Below are 20,078 nucleotides of genomic sequence, written 5' to 3'. Positions count from 1 at the left end.
CGGGCCCATGGCAGGGGTTGAGACTGAGTGGGCTTTGAGGTCCCTTCCAACCCAAGCCATTCTGTGATTCTGTAAACTGATTTGTCCTTATTTTTCAGACATCTCACCACAGCCCTCCTTAAGCAAGTGGAAACAAGACTGAGTTCTCTGCCCCTCTGCATCCACCATTTCCTCAGCCTGTGTTTGCTCCTTCTTCACCAGTGTTACCTGTGCAATGCGGACAGTGCCCCAGTCTGCAATTCACCTGCTTTTCTTACACAGCGGAGAGGTAGCATTGTCAGCCTGGCTTTTTTATCCCACTCTTCAGGCAGCCAGCCATTCTATTTCCTCTTGAGACAGCTGCTGCAGACTGAGCAGATGTTTCCACTGAACTGTGTGCGGTGACACCCAGCCTCCCCCTGCCACCACACAGCCGGTCACGAGCGTGGCGAGGCACAGAGGCATCCTTCTGCACCGTGGTTGTCAACAGCGAGCTCCACCTGCCTGCTCACCTGCCATGGGTGAGTCCCACCAGGCGCCTTTCCCTAAATAATTTCACACCATCTGCAAACCTTGCTGCCTCGCTGCTTCCCCCGGCTTTTGTGAGCCATTAATAAATACTGAGTCCCAGCAGCAGGCTTACAAGCTGCCAGCTTCACCCTCTGGCAGCCCCTTCACCCCAGCTCTCAGAGGGCCATGGCCTGCACATGCTGCTTTGGAGGGCCTGAGGGAGCACTGTGTCAAGCCCTGCCACCTCAGCTCAGCGGTGTGCCATGACCAGTGCTCCGTGGGGCTGGAAATCCTGCCTCACCTCTCTAAGGACGGCACCCACTCACTGTGTTTTTCCTCTAGTCCATGAGAAAGGGGAGGCATGTTTTATTTTTGCCTTGCAGGGGAAACAAGAGGAAAAATTTGCTCTGCAGGCCTCTGCTTCTAACAGGCCCCAGGAAGCTGCAGGATATGGTCTCCTGCCTCTCCGAGTCGTGCTGGGTCAGAGCAAGGCTCTGCCATGCACTTTGCACAGCCCACCATGCATTCAGAAAGGCTTGTCACTGTGCAGGGAAATCAGCCACTCCTGCAGACTACACAGACTTGTTCAGCTGCTCACGTTGTGAGCTTAGCCACACAAAAAGGAACCCAGCACGCACAGTACATGACTTTAAAGCAATAAAACGTGGTAAAAAGAAAGCCATTGTTGCTGGCATAAGCTGAGAGAGCTCTTCGTAGCAGAGGTTACCCTGCCTAATTTCCACTTTTCATTCCCCCAGCTTTCGGCCAAAATGCTGCTAAGAATGTCCATTCTTTCTTCCTAACAATTGACAAAACCTAGTTTCTGCCCATTTTCCAGATCCAGGCTGGAAGGGCGAGCAGAGCTTGCAGGAGGGACACCTTGAGCAGGTGGGAGCAGGGGACTGGAGGGAAGGTTGCCTGACACAGCTGGTGCATTCCATCTTAGGACAAAGAGCCAAGGTCGCAGGAAGCAACAAAGCCTGCCTTCCTTGGTGCACAAGAGACACAAAGGGCAGGTTTCCTGCTCACTATTTCTGCCTTTTTTCCACTTACTCTCAGCAACTGCCCGCTCTGCTCGCAGCCCCCCTCTGCACCACTCAGACACCTGACCCCACCTTTTGTGCTGCCCACGATCTGCACCACAGCTCCCATCACTCCAGATACACGTTCCACAAAGGGACCGTGCTCCAGGTTTTTTATACATGTCTTGAAAAGAGAGCGGCTATTAATAATGGCTCTTGCTGATTTTCCTTCTGCATCCTATTCATTTTTAAGTAGTACAGCTAACAGGACTAAAATCTATATTAAAATATGGCAAGCTACCATTTTCTGAAGGTAACTTCTTTGTTTAAAGTTTTCTATTGTTCTGAGGTTTTTTTCTGGGTAGAAAAAAAAGAGCTCTTGAGCGAAGGTTTATAGATACTGTGTTATTCCCACTATCATAGAATCACAAAATGGCTTGGATTGGAAGGAACCTCAAAGCCTGCCCAGCTCCAACCACCAGCTGTGAGCAGGGCTGCCCCCCACCAGCTCAGGCTGCCCAGGGCCCATCCAACCTGGTGTTGAGCGCCTCCAGGGATGGGACATCCATAGCTTCTCTGGGCAGCCTGTGCCAGTGCCTCACCACACTCTGAGTAAAGAATTTCCTCCTAATATCTAATCTAAATTTTCCCTTTTAGTTTAAAGCTGTTACCCCTTGTCCTATCACTATTATACCCTGTAAAAAGTCACTTCCCGTCCTGTTCCCCCTTCAAGTACTGCAAGGCTGCAATGAGGTCTTCCCAGAGACTTCTCTTCTCCTGGATGAACAAGCCCAGCTCAGCCTTTCTTCGTAGGAAAGGTGCTCCAACCTTCTGATCATTTTCCTGGCCCTCCTCTGGACCCCCTCCAACAGCTCCGCCTGCATTTTTCCTGAGCTGGGGAACCACTACAAATTAAACAGCACTGAGAGAATGACTGACTCCTCCCCTCGCCCTCTCCCCCCAAATCAATCTGTAGTCCAGTGGTATCCATTATTTCATGATAAATCTTCTTGCTATTAGACACCACTATCAAACTTTTCCTAGTCACATTCCCCCCTCTTCTGTTAACGTTCATCAGATTACTACTCATTCTTACTATAGACTTCGTTGCACTGCTTGGAAAAAGTCATGCCTCCATCATGTGTCCCCATTTCTGCTGGTGACTGCCTGACACTGCATCTGAACAGGATTGGTAGCGCCTTTCCCAACATGGATTCATGGCACCAAGGCCCTCAGGGGCTTGGTACAGCCTGCACAGCTGTTTGTATAAAAATTAGAAACATGAAGGGTGACCAACCAACTCTTCAGGCAGCCAAGAGGTTTCACGTCAGTATTTCCAAAACGAAGCAGTCAGAGAAATTTTTCATTCCCTTCTAAGCCAAAATCTCAAATCCTTGTAAACAGAATCAAGAAAATGAAATAAAAGGTTTTTCCCTCTTTGTTTTGTCATTCGTTCTTAATTTTCCATGGATGCTTTCTACCTTTACCAAGACCTGGCCCCTGCACAGGGACTCCCTTTAGCATGTGCTGAACTTCATGGAAACCTCTTTCCTGGACAGGGGAACCCAAGCAATGCGGATGGCCCTTCCACACACCACCCATGAGTTATTTCCATGGGTTATCCTACTCCAAATGCTTTGCAAGCTGCTGCCTCCAGCCACAACCTGCAGCTTGCTAGGGATGCCTGAGGAGCACAGGTCAGTGTAGGTGCAGCTGCCTCCATGCTGCACAGAGGCATTCCCTCCTGCTCATGCTGGCACAGCACTCTCCTGTCCCCCCCACGGCCCACTGCCAGCATTTGAATTGCAAGCTTATGGTGCATCCAAATTTCCATCTGTTCCCCACAGACCTCATTCAGCATTTCCGCCGTCACCCTCTCACCAAGTATCTGTTTCAGATTAATTGGCCTGAAGATCGGGTAGCGTGCATTTGTCTGGTTTATTTCCTGCCCAGGCTAACCTCTGTAGATATAATTTTTTTAAAGGGAACATTTTGGCAGAGCATCAGAAAGGAAAACTCCCTGACGGTGCAATTATAGCTTAATATGCAATAGCCATCCAGGAGACACAGGGAAAGCCCCGGCATTTGGGGTGGATGAAATGCAACTCACTGCCATGCAAGGAAAAAAGGGTAAAAGATCCACCAGGGATGACTTTGCAATAGCCAGAGGTGAACGGGCACTGCGTGAAACAACAGCCTGCTTCCATCCCTGCCCTTGGCAGCATGAACGGGGCGGGCTGAGGAAGGGGAGCATGGGGATGTGTGCAGGCAGGGCGTACCTCGCAGCCATGGGCTGAGTGAGGAAAAGTCACAGACTTGTCCTGATCCCCTGTTCAGTGACACTGATGGAGGAACAGGGCGATTAATTCAAACTGATTGACCAAAACTTTGCACTTCACATTGCTGTCACATGTGATTAAAGCTGATCGGGTTGCTTGCTGCAGATAAATCCTTGGACAGTCACAGCCCTGTTATCTGTCCCTGAGTTACCAGTGAGCAGCCTATCTACTTACAGCCAAGACTATCCTTCGGATGGCTCTGACAAGTAACTGGTGAGGAGGCATTTTAGCTTACGAATTCATTGGGACTCCATCGCTGAAAACATCCTACTCCTCAGCCCCCCTTTGCTGTATGCCAGTGGTCATGTAAGTCACACTGCATCGCTTCCAGCCAGAGGCCGTGCTTCACACGTGGGAAAAATGTCCTCTCTTCGCTGCAAGTTATTTGCAATCACTCCAAATTGTTCTGCAAGCCTATCGTGCAACTGATAGGGCTCTTCAAAATGGCTTTGAGAATAACGCCAGCATGAGCGTTCAATTATATTTATTCTCATTACTCCAAGAGATAGCTTGCTTTCGTGAGCATCTTTGTGGGCAGAACATTTTTTCCAACAGAGTGTTTGGAAATAAAATGGGTCACAATCACTGAGGAAGACAGTCTGCATGTTTTATTCACAAGCACATTTTGTGAACGTTTATTGCTACATACGCCCAGCTCTAGTGAAGATGGACATCCCTAGCTCTCTTTCTCATTTTCTCTCTCTTTGTTCTTATTTTTATCTCTGCATATTAACTGCAACTTATTGACATTTGCAGTTATCAACTGGAAAGGAAAAAAAAAAGCGTGCAGGAAACTCTATGCAAAAGGAAAAGTTTATTTCCTCCTAAACCTTTTCCTTAAATTCAATTATGTTGCTCTCATCCACAACAAGCTAATGGCCACTTACAGAGCCATATCAGATGCAGCCACATAGTTTCTGCTGAGCAAAAATTTCCCTGCAAAAACACCACTTCATTCACTGGCAAGTTGCTTTGCTTAGCCTTGACAGGCTTCCACCACCTATTGCTCAGGGCTGCCACGATGAAGCCCTGGACTGGCCGTCATGCCAGCAATGTCCTAGCCCCATGGTGGGCTGCAAGAGACACCACTTTTTGGTACTGTGGCCCTGGGAGATCTCCCAGCCTTTTGGTTTTCTTGTCCACGTGGTGGGAGCAAGTGTTTTAGGGACAACTTCTTTTCAAGACTGATTTGTTCAGCGTTTGCAGAAGCAGTTCACTCTTACAGGGTTTCAGGACGCTGAAACACTGGTCAGAGTCTCACTGTGACCAAACATCACTGTTTGGTGGTGCAGCCCAGCCACCCTGCTTCTCAGGCAGCTTTGGGTGCCAGGAGGACCCCACACAACCCCAGGGGACTGAGGAGGATCCCCTGTGTAACAAAGCACAGTCTTCCACTCTTGAAACACCATGAGCTCATCCCTGTGTTGGGCTCAGCAGGAGAAAAGAGGCCAAGAAAATATGAAACAATGCAGGGAGGAGCAGAGCTTGTCTGTTAGGAGACAGGCCAGAGCTGGCCTCCTTTCCCCTAGAAGCCAACGCCAAGAGTGAGGGATGGAGGAGTGAGGACAAAGTGCCCTGGAAGAGAAGGACGAAGAGGAGGAGTTGGGAGCCTTACGTATCTCTCCTCTAAAGACTTCTCATTCCCTCTGCCCTAAAAAGATCAGCATGGAAAAGGAAATGATTTAAAAAACCAAAAACAAAACAAAAACAACACAGCTCTAAGATAAAGATAAGTAATAGTTTCCCTGACGGCAGAATAAAGAGCCTTGGTTAAGAAAAAAAAAAAAAAGAGAGAGAGAGAGAGAAGGTGGAGGAGGAAAAAATAATGAAATAGCTCCCTAATTTTTACTTTATGTTGCTATCTTGGGAAGTGTTTGTATCTGTGGGGACTTCTTTCACTGCTGCTGCTCTTGGAGTCAGGCAATGTTTGACATAGTGCACACGTGTGCAAGGACAGCTGTGTGGGAGGTGCTGGCTTTCTGCACCAGTGATTAGAAACACACAAACAGCTACAGGGATAGTGAAACCATCCAACACTCCCAGATGGGACTGGTCTTGCATCAGGTACAGTCAGCACAGGGGCTATAGGGTCTCTGGGGTGTCCATCACATAGGTGGCCACCACATTCCCGTGGTGAGGCAGCGGGACCATCTGAGGGGTGGGCAGCAATTGCCCACTCCTCTTGCCTGCCCATCAAGGCCATCCCTTACTCCCTTCCCGTGGAGTACGAGGGCAGGAGGCTGATCAGCTGTGCTCCTGCCATTAAAATCACAATTGTGGTAGAATGGTTTGGGTTGGAAGGGACGTCAAAGCCCAGCCAGTTCCCACTCATCTGCCGTGGGCAGGGCTGCCCCCCACCAGCTCAGGCTGCCCACAGTCCCATCCAACCTGGCCTTGAACACCTCCAGGGATGGGGAACCACAGCTTCTCCAGTGCCTCACCATCATCTGACTAAAACGCTTTCCTGTCATCCCCTCCAGATGAAGGTCTGTGATAAACAGATTTCGTGAGGAAATCCCAAAAGCCATGGCCTCCACACAGGCACAAACAAATCTTAGTTAGCAAAGCCAGCTTCACAACTCATCATTAAAGCTCCATTATTATTTCCATTTTACAGGCAGGGAAGCCAGGGCAGAGTGAGCAAGGGTGTTTGCAAGCGAGCCCATGTGTTCTCTATTACCGACCATCACACTTCCTGGCTGCAGCACGACCTGACTGAAGCACTAAACAGCATCCAACATTTGTTCTCCTCGTACGCCCAGACCGACCAGTAGCAGGAAGCACAATTGCAAACTCATGTAAACCTGGGAGGTCTGGGGGAGGGTTTGGGCCCCCAAGAGCACATGCTCAGACATCCAGAAAAGGCGAGCCAGACTCATTGTCCTTCTGCATGAAGGGATACACCTCCTATCAGGAGTACAACAGGGAATCAGCAGTGTTAGACGTGGCAAAGAGAAGGATCACTCTCAAACCAGAACTGCCTCCTCTTTGTAGAGCACCCATGACTCTGGAAGGGATCCAGAGCTGGGTTGAAATTCCAGTCCCACTCACAGTACAGCTGGAGACCCGCTGAGTCCCAGTGAGCCAAGACTTCTTTCCACATTTTGCCTCCTCAGGAACACAATGATGCTTCATCATCCTTCTCTTTTTTGGGGGGGGTTCCTTGGGGTTTGCACTAGGTTACCTCCAATGGCCCCTTCCCACCTTAATGAAGCTGTTGTCCTGTGATTCTCCAGTTCAGAAGGAAGAGGTGAGAGCCAAAGCATCACTCAAGCAAGAATGCTGCTCCTCCCAGCATAATCACTTTTATTCTCAGTGAATCTTTGAGGGAATTGTTCTGGGTTTTAGCTTAGAAAACAACATCCCTGCAGAGACACAGCTGCAGCTGTGTTAACACAACTGGTCACCCAGAAACTTCTGAGGAAAAAATGAACCATTTCAGCTCACTTTACAAAGAGGATGCTGCCTCGCTCTTTGCTTTGAGCCTCAAAGTTGCAGTAGCAGAACGAGGGAGGGCTGTCAGCGTGCAAGTTCAGATTATCCCTGGATGCAGAGGCCAGCTGATTTCAGGAGGAGTCTAAAGAGCTGCGGCCTCCCCACAGGCACCAACAAGTTCCCCCGCTCCACAACACGTGTCACAGCCACAACCAGCCCAGACCTCAGCACATACATAATGTTTGAAATGACCTTTGCAACCTGAATCACCTGCTGAGGATGTGAGGGGATGTATAGAAGAGATTTTCTCTCCTTGGGCAGCCTGGACATTTCTCTGTGGCACAGAACCAGCTCAGAAGCAAAGGGAAGAGCTACAGATCAGATCGAGTTAAAGGCCCGCTTTACAGGGTTTGTGCCTTTCCCTACGAAGGCAAAACCCCAGGTGACAGCAGGCTTGTGTAAAGAAACACACCACGCTCTCAGCTTCCCTGGGCCGGGAGGTTTCCAACACTCGTGAAAAGAGCTGAGATCTACAGCGCATAGGTCACTCCTCAAACACATGGCCCTCTGCCATTCACCCACATCCAGCCCAAGCTGCTCATCTTCCTGGCCATCAGGAGAAGCAGTGCGCTCCAGCTCTGGCTTGCCTCTCTCCCCTGCATCCTCTGGGCCAACCACTTGCCTTCCCACGCAGAACAGCTGACTCCATCCATGCTCATGTGTTTCCTACTGACCTTCTGGTGGCTACACCAATTTTCCACTAACACTGCGTTGGGTTTATGTGCAGAGGTCTCCAGGTCAGCAAGCCACCAGGGACCTGGATCCATTGCTCTACTGCTCCCAAGACACATTTGGCTTCAGTCTTTGATCTGACTGAGAACACCATGCGTGAAGAAAACAGAGTGGCAGAGCAGCAGGAGCTGGAGGGGCTCCCACCAAGCCAGCACCAGCTGCCACCTCCTAGCTGAGCAGAGGAGAGAGCTTGCTGTGAAATAAATCAACTCACACAAACTTCAGCTCCTTTAGATGTAACTCTGCTGTGACACACCACAAAGAACAAGAAGAGGGAAGAAAGTGGTGGGAGCACCAGCACTACTGCCCCAAGGAGGTGGGCTGCTGAGGAGACCTGGTAGTACAGCTGCTGGCCATCGCTTCCTGCCTTGTTTCTGGTCTTAGCAGAAAAGATTAAATAAGAAAGGCAAAAAAAGTGAATAGCATATGTTTAGTTTAGGGCTCTAAACCCAGGCGCACCACAGGGCCTGGCCTTGCTTCTCCCAGCAAGGTCAGAGAGGTACCCACAAACATAGGGCTCCCACACCACATTAGTACTGCAGAAACAGGAACCTTTTCAGCTGTATCAGTACCCATTTATCCTGCCTCAGCAGGGCCCCCAGCAATACAGGAGTGCAGCTGGGGATTAGAGCAGATAGACGAGTGGAATAGAGGTACATGGTGCAGCTCTTGTTGCTGTCCACCACTCCAGGATAGCTTGCGAGGTACAAAAACAGAAAACATTATTGCACCAGGCTAATACCATAGAAAAAACACATACTGTCAGTGCTGCCCCAGCACCTCTCCATAGGCTCCATCCTGAGCACACTCACACTGAATAGCAGGAAGTCCTTACTGAAAAGCAGAACACAGATGGGAAAGCAGCTGAAGGCTGGCATGAGCTAATGCCCTTCCCCCAGGGCAGGGACCCTCCCCAGGTGCAGCTCAGCTCAGGCACTCCACCACCTGCAAAAGCCACAGTGAGGTCATGTCCTTCCTGGCCCTCAGCAAACCAGGCAGCAGCAAGGTTCCCAGTGCTTGGTGTAGGGCAGGAAGGGTGGCAGAGATTCCTACCGCCTCCCCTTCCCCACTGCCACAGCCTGGCTCGTTTTCCCCACCTCCACCAACAGGGTCCCCCTGCCATGATCTGTGCCCTCCCAAAAGCTACAAGACTTTGCCAATTCCCCAGCATCCCTTCCAGCCACCCAAGTGCCCACATTGCATCACATCACTGTATCCTGTTTCCCTGCTGCCACGTGAGCATCCCACCCCGAGCAGGCAGCAGCACAGTGCCCAGGGCCAAGGCACACAGCAGGCCCAGGCAGGCTGGATGTGGCTGGTTGGGCTGGAAGAGGAGGCTGTTTGTGAGAGAAGTCGTTGGGTTTTTGGTTATTGCAACAGTGATGGCAGAGATGCTGCTCCTCCCTGAGAAAGAGCCCCGGCCCTTGCCGCTATGGCTCAGAGTGTCCACTCACGACAAGAAAGACACTGAGGACCTGGAGTGTGTCCACAGAAGGGAAATGGAGCTGTGAGGGACCTGGAACGTAATTCTTATGGGGAGCAGCTGAGGGAATTGGGATTGTTCAGTCTGGAGAAGAGGAGGGCTCAGGGGACACCTTATCACTCTCTACAGCTGCCTGAAAGGAGGTTGTGGCAAGGTGGGAATCAGCCTCTTCCCCAAGGTAACAGGGATAGGAGGAGAGGGAATGACCTCATAAGGGAGGTTCAGGTTGGATATTAGGAAACATCTCTTCTCAGAAAGAGTGGTGAGGCACTGGAAGAGGCTGCCCAGGGAGGTGGTGGAGTCACCGTCCCTGGAGGTGTTCAAGAACTGTGAGAATATGGCACTGTGGGACATGGGTAGTGGGCATGGTGGGGGTGGGTTGGCAGTGGGACTGGATGACCTTAGTGGTCTTTTCCAGCCTTAATGATTCTATGATTCTGGAGAAAGGAAAGTAAGCATGTGCTTGTGTGCCTGTGCAAGAAATACAGCATGTCTATTTATAATCAACATTGTATGGACTATGGGAAGGGTGGCTGAAAACAGTCTTTAGTATTAATTTATTACAGAGCACTCAGCGCCTCTATGATTAAAACGTACGTGTAAGTGTGAGTTGTATGTGGGTTATCTGGGCACAGCTGGATGACATAAAATGTTTATTGCACACATGCATTGACCAGGAGAATAGGATGCTCACCCGAGAAAGGGAGCTGCAGGGAAGTGATTCAATTACGGCATAAGTGTATACAACACAGCCACACAGTCTAACATGTAAAAAGCATTTGTTTGTACAGATTTCATGCTTGAATCTGCAAGCTCCCATGAGAAGCAAGGAGGAAATGATGAAAAGAGCACACATCTGCACACGTGAGATGGGGAAAAACCATGGATGCTCACACTCCCAGAAAAGAATCGCGGCAGGAGTGCTATGCTGTGACCGCATGCATCAAAATTCCCTCTGAGCAAACCACAGGAGCTTTATAATCTGGATTAGATTGGTGTTGCACCCAGCTGTCCCTCGGTGCAGCTGAGCTCTGTAAATTTCCCAAGCCTGACAGCTTGGGTTTGAAGCCTGATGTGCGGAATCTCCAGCACAATGCCTTCAGCTTTCTGAAGACGAAGCTTTTCAGGGAGCCACGTTCAACCAGCATCAGCTCAAACAGAGCCAGCAAGCAGCGGAGTCTCAAAAAGACAGCAGAGCCTTGTGCTGCTTTTAGCCTGACATTCTTGCTCACTGAGATGGGGTTTTCTTTCCTTCCTCTGAGCCCCACTGTGGTTTGCACACAGGTGTTGTTTCACTGAAGTCTGCATGTTTCAGGAAGATTTTCAGGAAAAAAAAAACACTACCACCAAACATGACGAGGTTTGCTGCTAGAATTGCTGCCTTTGCTGTGTGGCTGCAATGCATGAGCATGCACGCGTGTGTTTTGTAGACAAGAACATTGGTTCCTGCAGGCATATGCCTGTGTGCAATAGGGGCGCAGAGTGGGGAGAGGGTACAGGGCAGCAGGGGAATGGTGGGGGGCAGCCCACTGCTGCCTGCACACAGTGCCTGGCTTTGTGCTCACCTTTCATGCCACAGGGCAGCAAGTTTGCAGGAAGATGAAAATGACTCTTAGTGTCTGTGTAAAGAAAAAAGAAGAAAAAGAAGAAAAGAAGAAAAGAAGAAGAAAAAACGCAAAAAAAAGAGAGGGGCGGTGGGGGGGGAAGAGCCCAAGAGCAGACACAGCCATAGTGCACAAAACCGTTGTTTCCAGGTGCCCTCTTCTGGCTTTTTGAGGTTTCTCCCAGGCATGGGAGCTCTTTACACAGCAGAAGAGAAGAAAAATTAAGCTGGGAGTCTTTTGGAAACCAATTACTTAATGTACTTAAGCAGATGTAACCTGCAGGTTAACACCTTTAAAAAAAAAAAAAGAAAAGAAAAGAAAAAAGGTGAGGAGCTACTGGGGAAAGGCCCAGAGAAGGCCAGCAGGGAGACACACCTTCATAACCACGTCTCCTTAGGGACACCAGCCAGTATCACTCTCCCTCACGCATAAGCAGGTGTTTCAGAGGCAGAAGGATGAAGGATTTCAACCTAGACCAACTATTTAAAACACAACTAAGAAATCCTCGTGTCCTTAAGAACAAAACTACACCAGCATTTCCCATTAGGGAAGCTGCGTTTGTCTGCTTTCCTGCCTGGGCTGTGGCTTGTGTTCCAGCTCCCATAGCAACAGTGGATTTTCCAGCACTCCCTCTCTGTACAGGGGACAAGGCACTTATGGGACAAACCATTAGTGGTTGGGAAGGAAGAAAGAAAGATGAACTGCACAGCCCTGCTCCCACCTCTGCCCTTTTGCTGTCGCTTGGCCTGGAATGCCTCCAAGCACTGCTCCTCTCAGAAAGCCTTTACCTTCTTGAAGAAAAGTCATCCCCTGTGCCCTGCAGGAAAGCTTGGGGCCTCCAGCAGGGAGGTTTGCCTCCTGTTGTGTAAGTGGCAGAATGTGCACGAACAGCGACAAGGTGGGAAAAGGAAACCTGAACCTGCTTGTAGCAGAGAGCGTGAACAGAAAGTAGTGACTGATGTCAGGCAGGGAAAAGGGCACAGAGCTCCAGCTGTGCCACACTCCCATTGTCCCACTAGGTGACAGCACCCACATGTGGTGTGCACTCATGCTCCCACGGCATCCAGCCCGACGCTGCTGGCACCTTCAACCTCCACCTCTCACCTCTGGTGATGCTTGAGAGCACAGCTGAACAGCTTGGAGCAAGGAGAAGAGTTTGTATGCGAGCTGCACAGTAGCTAGAGGCTGTAATCTGCCCTCTCTGCCTAGAGGTACGCACCAGAAGCTGGCTAGTAGGTTCTGGGCTTAAATAAGACATCCGTAAGTCCTGTTGCCACTGTATGGCCAGCCCACAAATTTCCCTTCACTCCTGGTGAGACCAAGCGGTGATCAGTTAGATGATTAGCAATGGGCTAGCTGTCCTTTAAGCACGGGTCTGGATTTTGTGTCCCCACCTCCTGCCATGTTGCTCACTACCTAAGGTAGAGAGACCTTGACCACCACTGGGAGAGGGCAGCCAAAATCCCATACCTTGTGCACAAAAGCCCCCTCCCTCCACCAGGGAATCATAGAATCATTTAGGTTGGAAAAGGCCTTCAGGATCACCAAGTTCAACCTTCAGCTTGACCAAACATGTCTCATTGCTAAACTGTGTCCCTTAGTGCCACATCCACACATCTCTTAAATACCTCCAGGGAGATTCCACCACTTCCCTGGGCAGCCCACTCCAATGGTTTACCAATCTTTCCATTAAGAAATTCTTCCTAATGTCCAACCTGAACTTCATGTGGTGCAACTTGAGACCCACTAATAAATTGGGCTTGTTCAGCTTGGAAAAGAGAAGGCTGTGAGGAGACCTCATTGCGGCCTTCCAGTATTGAAAGGGAGTTTATAAACATGAGAGAAATCAACTTTTTACACAGGTAGATAGTAATAGGACAAGGGGAATGGTTTGAAACTAAAGGTGGTGAGATGCTGGAACAGGTTGCCCAGAGAAGCTGTGGATGCCCTGTCCCTGGAGGTGTTTAAAGCCAGGCTGGATGGGGCCTTGGGCAACCTGATCTAGTACATAATCTAGTGGCTGGCAACCCTGACTGTGGCAGGGGGGTTGGAACTCGATGATCCTTGAGGTCCCTTCCAACCCAGGCAATTCTATGATTCTATAATTCAATCATTCATTAATGTTTCTGAATGGAAGACCAGGAAGTTCTTCAGAGGCATGTTTCAGGGAGGGCATCAAGCCTGGCCTACTCTGGTTTGTATCTTCCAGCTAACCTTGAAGGTCTTCAAGCACAGGTTGCCCATGCTGCCACATGGCAGAGATCCATGGGCTGGATTCATGGCTCGCATCCACATGGCTTTGCAGACAAGTGTTTGCTTCCAAGACTGCTACATGAGAACATCAGATTGCTCTTCACATGCTGCACAATGCTTTGAGCTGGGAGAAGATGCAGAGCAGCCACGTCCAACATGAGGGATTGGGCAAGTCTGTCAGGCTCACGCCACTGTGCCAGTCCCCAGCTTCAGTCCACAGCTGACCTGTGCTTTCTGCAGTGCTGGGCTGAGCCCAGCAGCCGTCCCACAGAAAAGTATTATCTGTATAATTTATTTCACCCCATGCAGCTACTGCAGTTTTTTTTTTTTTTTTTTTTTTTTTTTAATGGGCACAGCATCTTCTTTTTATATCTTGGAGAAGCAGAACTTCTGTTTCTCATCTGATCAGTCTAGGTCTGTAAACCATTCTTCTGAACTGTTTCTTACAAGGGCTTTGGAAGTGTCTGTCCTTAAAAGCTTCCGGAGAGGGAAAGGACTAACAGTTCTCACTACTATCGTGTGCACACATATGTTGAGTCAGTTGAGACAGCTGCTTTGGTGCCTGATGGAAGCAGTGCAGTTTTTCATCTCTAGATAAGATGTCAAGGCTGCACTTGCCTCAGGTGCTCTGTCACCATTGTCCTTCTCTAGCACAGATGCTTTGAGAGAAAGGGGACTCACAGGCACTTCTTCCTTGGCTGCCATTTTAAAAAGCTTCTCCTCTCTTCTTGACATCCCCTCTAACCCTGGCATCATCTGTGGCACTCGAGCAGTTTGGTGGCTTTCCTAAAGTTGAACCACTTTTCCTTACATGGTCTTTCAGTAATCTCCTCCACCCCAGGGCAGCCCAGTGCCCTAACCAAGCAGAAACACTAGCTTATTGAACAGGCCTCACTCTGGAGGACCTTGGATTCCTCACAACTCCTCCAACATGCAGAATCTCCACTGCTGGACCTGAAGGCTCCCTACAAGTCACTTTCTGTACAGACACATTTCCTTCCTTCCAGTGCTTTTTTAAAGACTTTATGTTGCTCAGTTCCTCTTTGCAGTGGCTGGCTTTTGGTTGAGCTCTTCTTCTTTTTTAAATGGCTAAAACAAAAACAGTCTGTAGAAACCGTAAGCTTAGCAAAAGGGTGTCGGAGGTTTTCTGGTTGAATTTTGGGTCTGAGATACAGGCATTTCGCCTGCAATAGGAACCACATCCTCATTCAGTGATTTGCTTGCACTGGCTACTGAAATGACAGTGAAGCCACATAGAATTGGCGATTTAGCACCAACAGTGCCTGCAGCACACCAGCCTATCACCCCAGCCAGCTGTCACCCCAGCCTTGCATGCCCATCAGCTGCAGAGCCCGCAGCCATACAGCCATTCTCAGAGACACAGCTCCCTCAGGTGGTTCACTGAGCAGCTGTAACACCTCCAGGAGACTGGAAACAGAATGAAACACAGCTACAGCAATGCCATATGTAGAAACTCATTAGCAAGTCTTCACACCTCTATTTCATTCCCTTCCTTGATGGGAGACCTCACCTCGCATCTGGCAGAGGAAGAGGGATGTGTCTGAGCTGGGTAGACAACCACAGAGGTCCCAGCAGGTGCAACATTCAGCAGCAGGCACAGGTGTACTACTTTGAGGGTCTCACTGCCCGTCCCACCTCACCAGGGCCTAGCCAGGGAGCAGGAGGCTCAGGGATACATGTCAGGCTGCCCACAGGCCATTTGGTTTCTGAGTTGTTACTTGTACCCCATCGTCCCCCTGTGCCTGCTCACCTGCCCTGAGCCACCAAGAAGGGCTTGGAGTGAAAGCGGGTATTTGTGTGGGAAGGCAGCAGTGTGAAATGCCTTCCTTCTGTTAGAATGCAGACAAAGTGTGTGGGAAATGTGGCCAGTGAGTGCTGCTGCGTGGAGGGCTTCTCTGTTGTGGCGTTCTCTCTTCCTGTTACCTTAAAACCCGCATTTCAGAGGCACCAGAGGCAGGCACCATCTAACAATATCACCCAGAACAAAGGCACATGAAGCAACGGGGTGGTATTGAGGCTGGTGCTACTTACATCAGCAGGCAGAAACCAAACAACAACTTGAGGCATTTTCCTGTCCTAGTTGTGTCCACTCCTTCCTCCCACACAAACCACGCTCTGCAGGCGCCTGAGGGCCCTGCAAGCCTTCTCCTCTTGGCTGGGGCACTGTCCTTAGGCCAGTAGGCACCTAGGCCAAGTCCAAAGTACCACTGTGTAAAAAGGAAAAATAAACCACCCAGCATGGGTGTTCTGTAGGAAAGGAGGTCTAGGGCAGAAAGTAACACCAGTGGCACCAACTGGAGAAGCGCCACCAGGGGGGTGGGTAACAGAAGGTGTCTGGTCCTGGGATTAAAGAAGGAAGGAGATGCAGGAGGCCCAGCAAGGCAAGCAATACCTGCCCCCAGCCCCAGGGGTACCCCACAGTGCAGATGAGGTCTCTGTACGGAAAGAGAAGCTCCATCCCAGGACTGTGAGAGTGGTGAAGTTACATGACTCAAATCCTGCTTTCCTGACACCCAGCTCAACCTATACAGAAACAGATCCTGTGCCAACCCATTCCTCTCCACCTGCCCTCGTGTCCAGCCTGCTGCATTTGTGGGCCCCAGCCCACTCCTTGGACCAGCACACCCTGTTCCAAAGCCCAGCACAGCATGTCCATACTGACCCTGACACCAGATAGCTCTTCATGGCCTACTCCTCTCTCCCCACATCCCCGCTCTGCACTGTCCCCATTTTCCTCCCACAGCATGAGATAGCATCACCCAGCAGGGCCATTTCACACATTTCTCAGTTACTAGAAACTCATCTTACCCACAACTCTGAGGTCAGACCCCTGTCCATTATCACTCACAATGCATGACTGAGCCCTTCAGTTCATCTGGGCCCAGAGTGACCATTGGTCAATTTGGGGATCAGAAGACGACATCTCTGACATCCCATTTGCATGGCCAGCAACACTCACAGGGAGCGTTTGCGGAGCTTTGCTTGCCAAGCTGAGCTTTGGTCTGACCTATCACCCATGGCACACCCCACAGAGGACTTCAGTTTGAAAGACAAATTCAGCATTTATTGAGCCTGCTGCAAGGTTTCAGCACAGCTGAAGCATAGAAGCCCTATTTATCAGGATGGAGAAGAGGGCTGATGGGAAAGATAGACCTAGCTGGGGTTGATCTCCACATCAAAGCCTGAGGATTTGATGCAGAATATGGATGCCTTTTCCCCCATGGCATTATTTTTAAAAGCATGCTAAAGAAAGACGTTTACAAGCCACAGTGTCCTACCTGACATTTTACAGGCTCTATATTTCATTTTAGGATTGAAATTATCTGACTGGCTCCAGTCCCGCCTGTGCCAGAAGCAGGAGCCCCCTGGCAATTGCCAAGATCTCATATACTCTACCACAAAGCCCATGTTTAGGCAGCAAGTGCTGCTGATGTCAAGCAGCCTAAAATAGGGATTGGATGCATAAGGGCCAACCACTACTTTTCTGGGTGCCTACTCAGACTGCACAACTGGTGAGCACTGCAGGAGCACAACACAACAACCATCCTCCTCTGAATGTGAGGTTGCACTTTCCTCCCATACTTTCGGTACTGGTTCTTGTTCTCCATCACCAACCAAAGCTGACTCCTGCTAACACTCAGACAGCACGTTCTGCATCTCTCATTGCAGAGTGCAGCTCAGCACATCAACCCTTTATCTCATCCTTCATAAGAAGAATGGGGAAAAACTCTTTATCTGGTGTAATTCGCTGGTAGACATGTCTATGAAAGAACCAACGAAGGCTGCAGCAAGCATCACCAAGAGCTGAGCACTTCCTGTTATTTCTTAGGTCTTCATGTCAGCTATTTTCCAGAACTGATACATCCTCTGCAGCACAAAAACCTAAGATGTGAATGCTCCGTGACACATGTTCAGAAAAATTGCTGACTTTTCTCAGAGGCATCAAGCAGAACTTGGGAACGTACAAATATCCTGTTACAATACATTGAAACAAACATGAGACATCATAAGAACAGTAGTGACTATCAAAGAAAAGGTGACAGAAGCAAACATAAGTATTGCCCTGATGAGACTCCCATTATGTAGGTTACTGTGTGCTCATATTCCTACATCTACCTTAGTAAGCGCTGTATTTTCATGTAACTCCACCCAACAGGGCAACATTCAGCTCTTTTTACTCTGCTCAGAGCCCCTCAGCACCTAACAGAGAGAAGTTTAGCTGGAAAGCAATGGAACAAGAGCCTGATCGCCCAGAGGAGACCTTGGTGGGTTGCTGCAAGGCTGAAGGCACCCAGAGCTACAGCAACTAAATGAAGGGCAGCACTGAGATGTGTGCCACTTCACTTGTACCCACTGTGGAGGGTATCAGCTGGCAGCCTTGTCCCCAAGGCAGGAACCATGCATCCGCCACGTCCCTGGGCTACCTGTTCCAGTGCCTCACCACCCTTATTGAAAAAAACTTCTACCTTATGTCCAGTCTAAATCTCCCCTCTTCTAGTTTGAAACCATTTCCCCTTGTCCTATCACCACAGACTTTGCTAAAGAGTCTGCCCCATCCCTTCATACAGCCCCCCTTTAGATACTGAAACGCTGCCCTCAGGTCTCCTTGGAGCCTTCTCTTCTCCACGCTGGACAGCCCCAGCTCTCTCAGCCTGTCCTTGTAGTCAGTGGAGGTGTTCCATCCCTTGGATCATTTTTGTGGCGCACCTGTGGATGTGCTCCAACAGGTCTGTTTCTCTCCAGTACTGAGGACTCCACATCTGGACGCAGTACTCCAGGTGAGGCCTCACTGACACAGAGTAGAGGGGCACGATCACCTCCCTTGACCTGCTGGCCATGCTTCTTTTGATGCAGCCCAGGAGGTTCACAGCATGGTTTGGAGCCTGGCCTCATGGGTGGGGTTTCACCCAGTTTGTAGCCAAGAGCAGAAAAGCTACTTGCCTCCCACTCACAAGAGTTAGCTTTCTGCTGCAGTCCCTTGCCTAAAGAACCAACATACCTCACTGCTGGGCCAGCATTCCCACACACTGCCTCAGCGCATGGTGCTGGGGCAAGCATCAGCTCAGCCGTGATCAACCGTGAGGGTGACCTCACAGAGAGGAGTGCAGCAGCGTGCAGCGAGCCTGGGAGAGTTTTGTGCTTTACGGGGACAGAACAGGGAGTGCCGCTCATGCTGAGGCTGAATGCAGTGTCCTGGCTCTCTTGGCTGAGGGAACAAATGAGGATTTGAAACCAAACCCTGCAGCACCCACGTCTGCTGCAGCCAGGATCGCAGCACAGAGAACTTCCCTGCCTAGTAATCCAGAAACTAGCAAGAGGAATTAGAGGACTCAGGCTGGCAAGGCACTTCAAGGAGAGGTCAACCACAGAGCAGGAGCACGGCTACAGCATAGCCACCATGCTGCAAGGGCAGCTGGCAGCGTTTTGCAGGGCTGCCTACCAGGGAGGTACCAGCACAGCAGCTTGGCTGTGCCCCAGGCTCTGTACAACCATCCCCACAGGCTGAAAAAAAGACACCAGACACAAGGCACAGAGTTACAAACACTCACCCAGTAACCAGAGGAGCCAGGTCCCTTGGCCTTGGCAATATGACAGAAGTTAAGCAAGACCCATGGGGAAGGAGCACCTCCAAAGCACTGCTGCAGCTCTGTTAAGCCCATGGCACCGAGAGCACTGTGGCAATGATGTCACAAGAGGAGCCATCACATAACAGCCAGTACCTCCCAGTGATCTGTGTGACACCTCCTGCATCCAAGTTCCTGTGGCTCAGGGACCAGAGTGTTTTTCCTGTCTTCTCTGTACCAAAGTGAGATCTAAATGGGACCCCAGCACAGGTAGGAGCTGAAACCCTTGCCCCCCACTCTTATCTTTATTCACTGCAGGGACATAGCTTATATTACAAAGTAAACCAGGAAGTGTTTACCAAATGCAATTTTAAATAGTAAAAACTCCAAAACAAGCTGCAGAAAGCCAAGGCAAGAACAAGCGACCCCCCTATCACTGTGCCCCCCTCTGGAGCTCAAGCAAAGTGAGGATGCAGAGACCCCCTTTTCCCTGACAAATTACTTCTCAACCCTTATAACAGGAGATAATAACAGTCACATTTCTGAGTCGAAACAAAGGAAGGCTGTTTAACTCCCATGGTACATGCAGGAGAATCATCTCTGAGAGACGTACCACACATTCTTCTGCCCACTGCAACAAAATGCTGTCTGGACGTCTTGTGCTGTGTGATTCTGGCAGCTCTCCCCTTCTCCACCTCTGCTGACTTTGACACCAGATGGACCAGTTTATCTACTCAGACACTGCTTCAAGAAGACATGTCCACTCTTGGCTCCTCAGCTGTCCAATAGAGGCAGTTGTGAACATTCCCAAGGGCCAGAGGAGCAAGGAGTGTTTACCCAGAACGCGGAGAGTGATGCAGGAGTAGTTATTGCAGTCCAGGCATGCACTTCTGCCTTTGGAAGAGCGAGGCCTCTCAGCAGTTCTCCGTAATCAGCCAGTACTCACTAGCAATCATGAGGTGCTTACCAGCAAAATCAGGGGACTTGGTTGCTCATCATCGGACAGCTGGCCTGGTGATGGAAGCCATGTCAATTTAGACAATACCATTGTTAAGGAGGCTGCTTGGCAGTTTGAA

General features: G+C 49.9%; 1 long non-coding RNA gene across 1 annotated transcript in view; it reads right to left on the bottom strand.

Moving 5' to 3' along the window:
- The window catches only part of LOC110401314, a 32,760-nt gene extending 13,691 nt beyond the window's left edge, over positions 1 to 19,069 (bottom strand). The window contains exon 1 of the long non-coding RNA XR_002440326.1: positions 18,988 to 19,069. This is a non-coding gene — a long non-coding RNA (uncharacterized LOC110401314). The remainder of the gene's footprint in view (positions 1 to 18,987) is intronic.

This window comes from Numida meleagris, chromosome 1 (assembly GCF_002078875.1).
Source record: "Numida meleagris isolate 19003 breed g44 Domestic line chromosome 1, NumMel1.0, whole genome shotgun sequence".
NCBI classification, from domain to species: Eukaryota; Metazoa; Chordata; class Aves; order Galliformes; family Numididae; genus Numida; species Numida meleagris.
The sequence above is the reverse complement of the archived record's forward strand: the minus strand, read 5'-3'. Positions and strand labels throughout refer to the sequence as shown.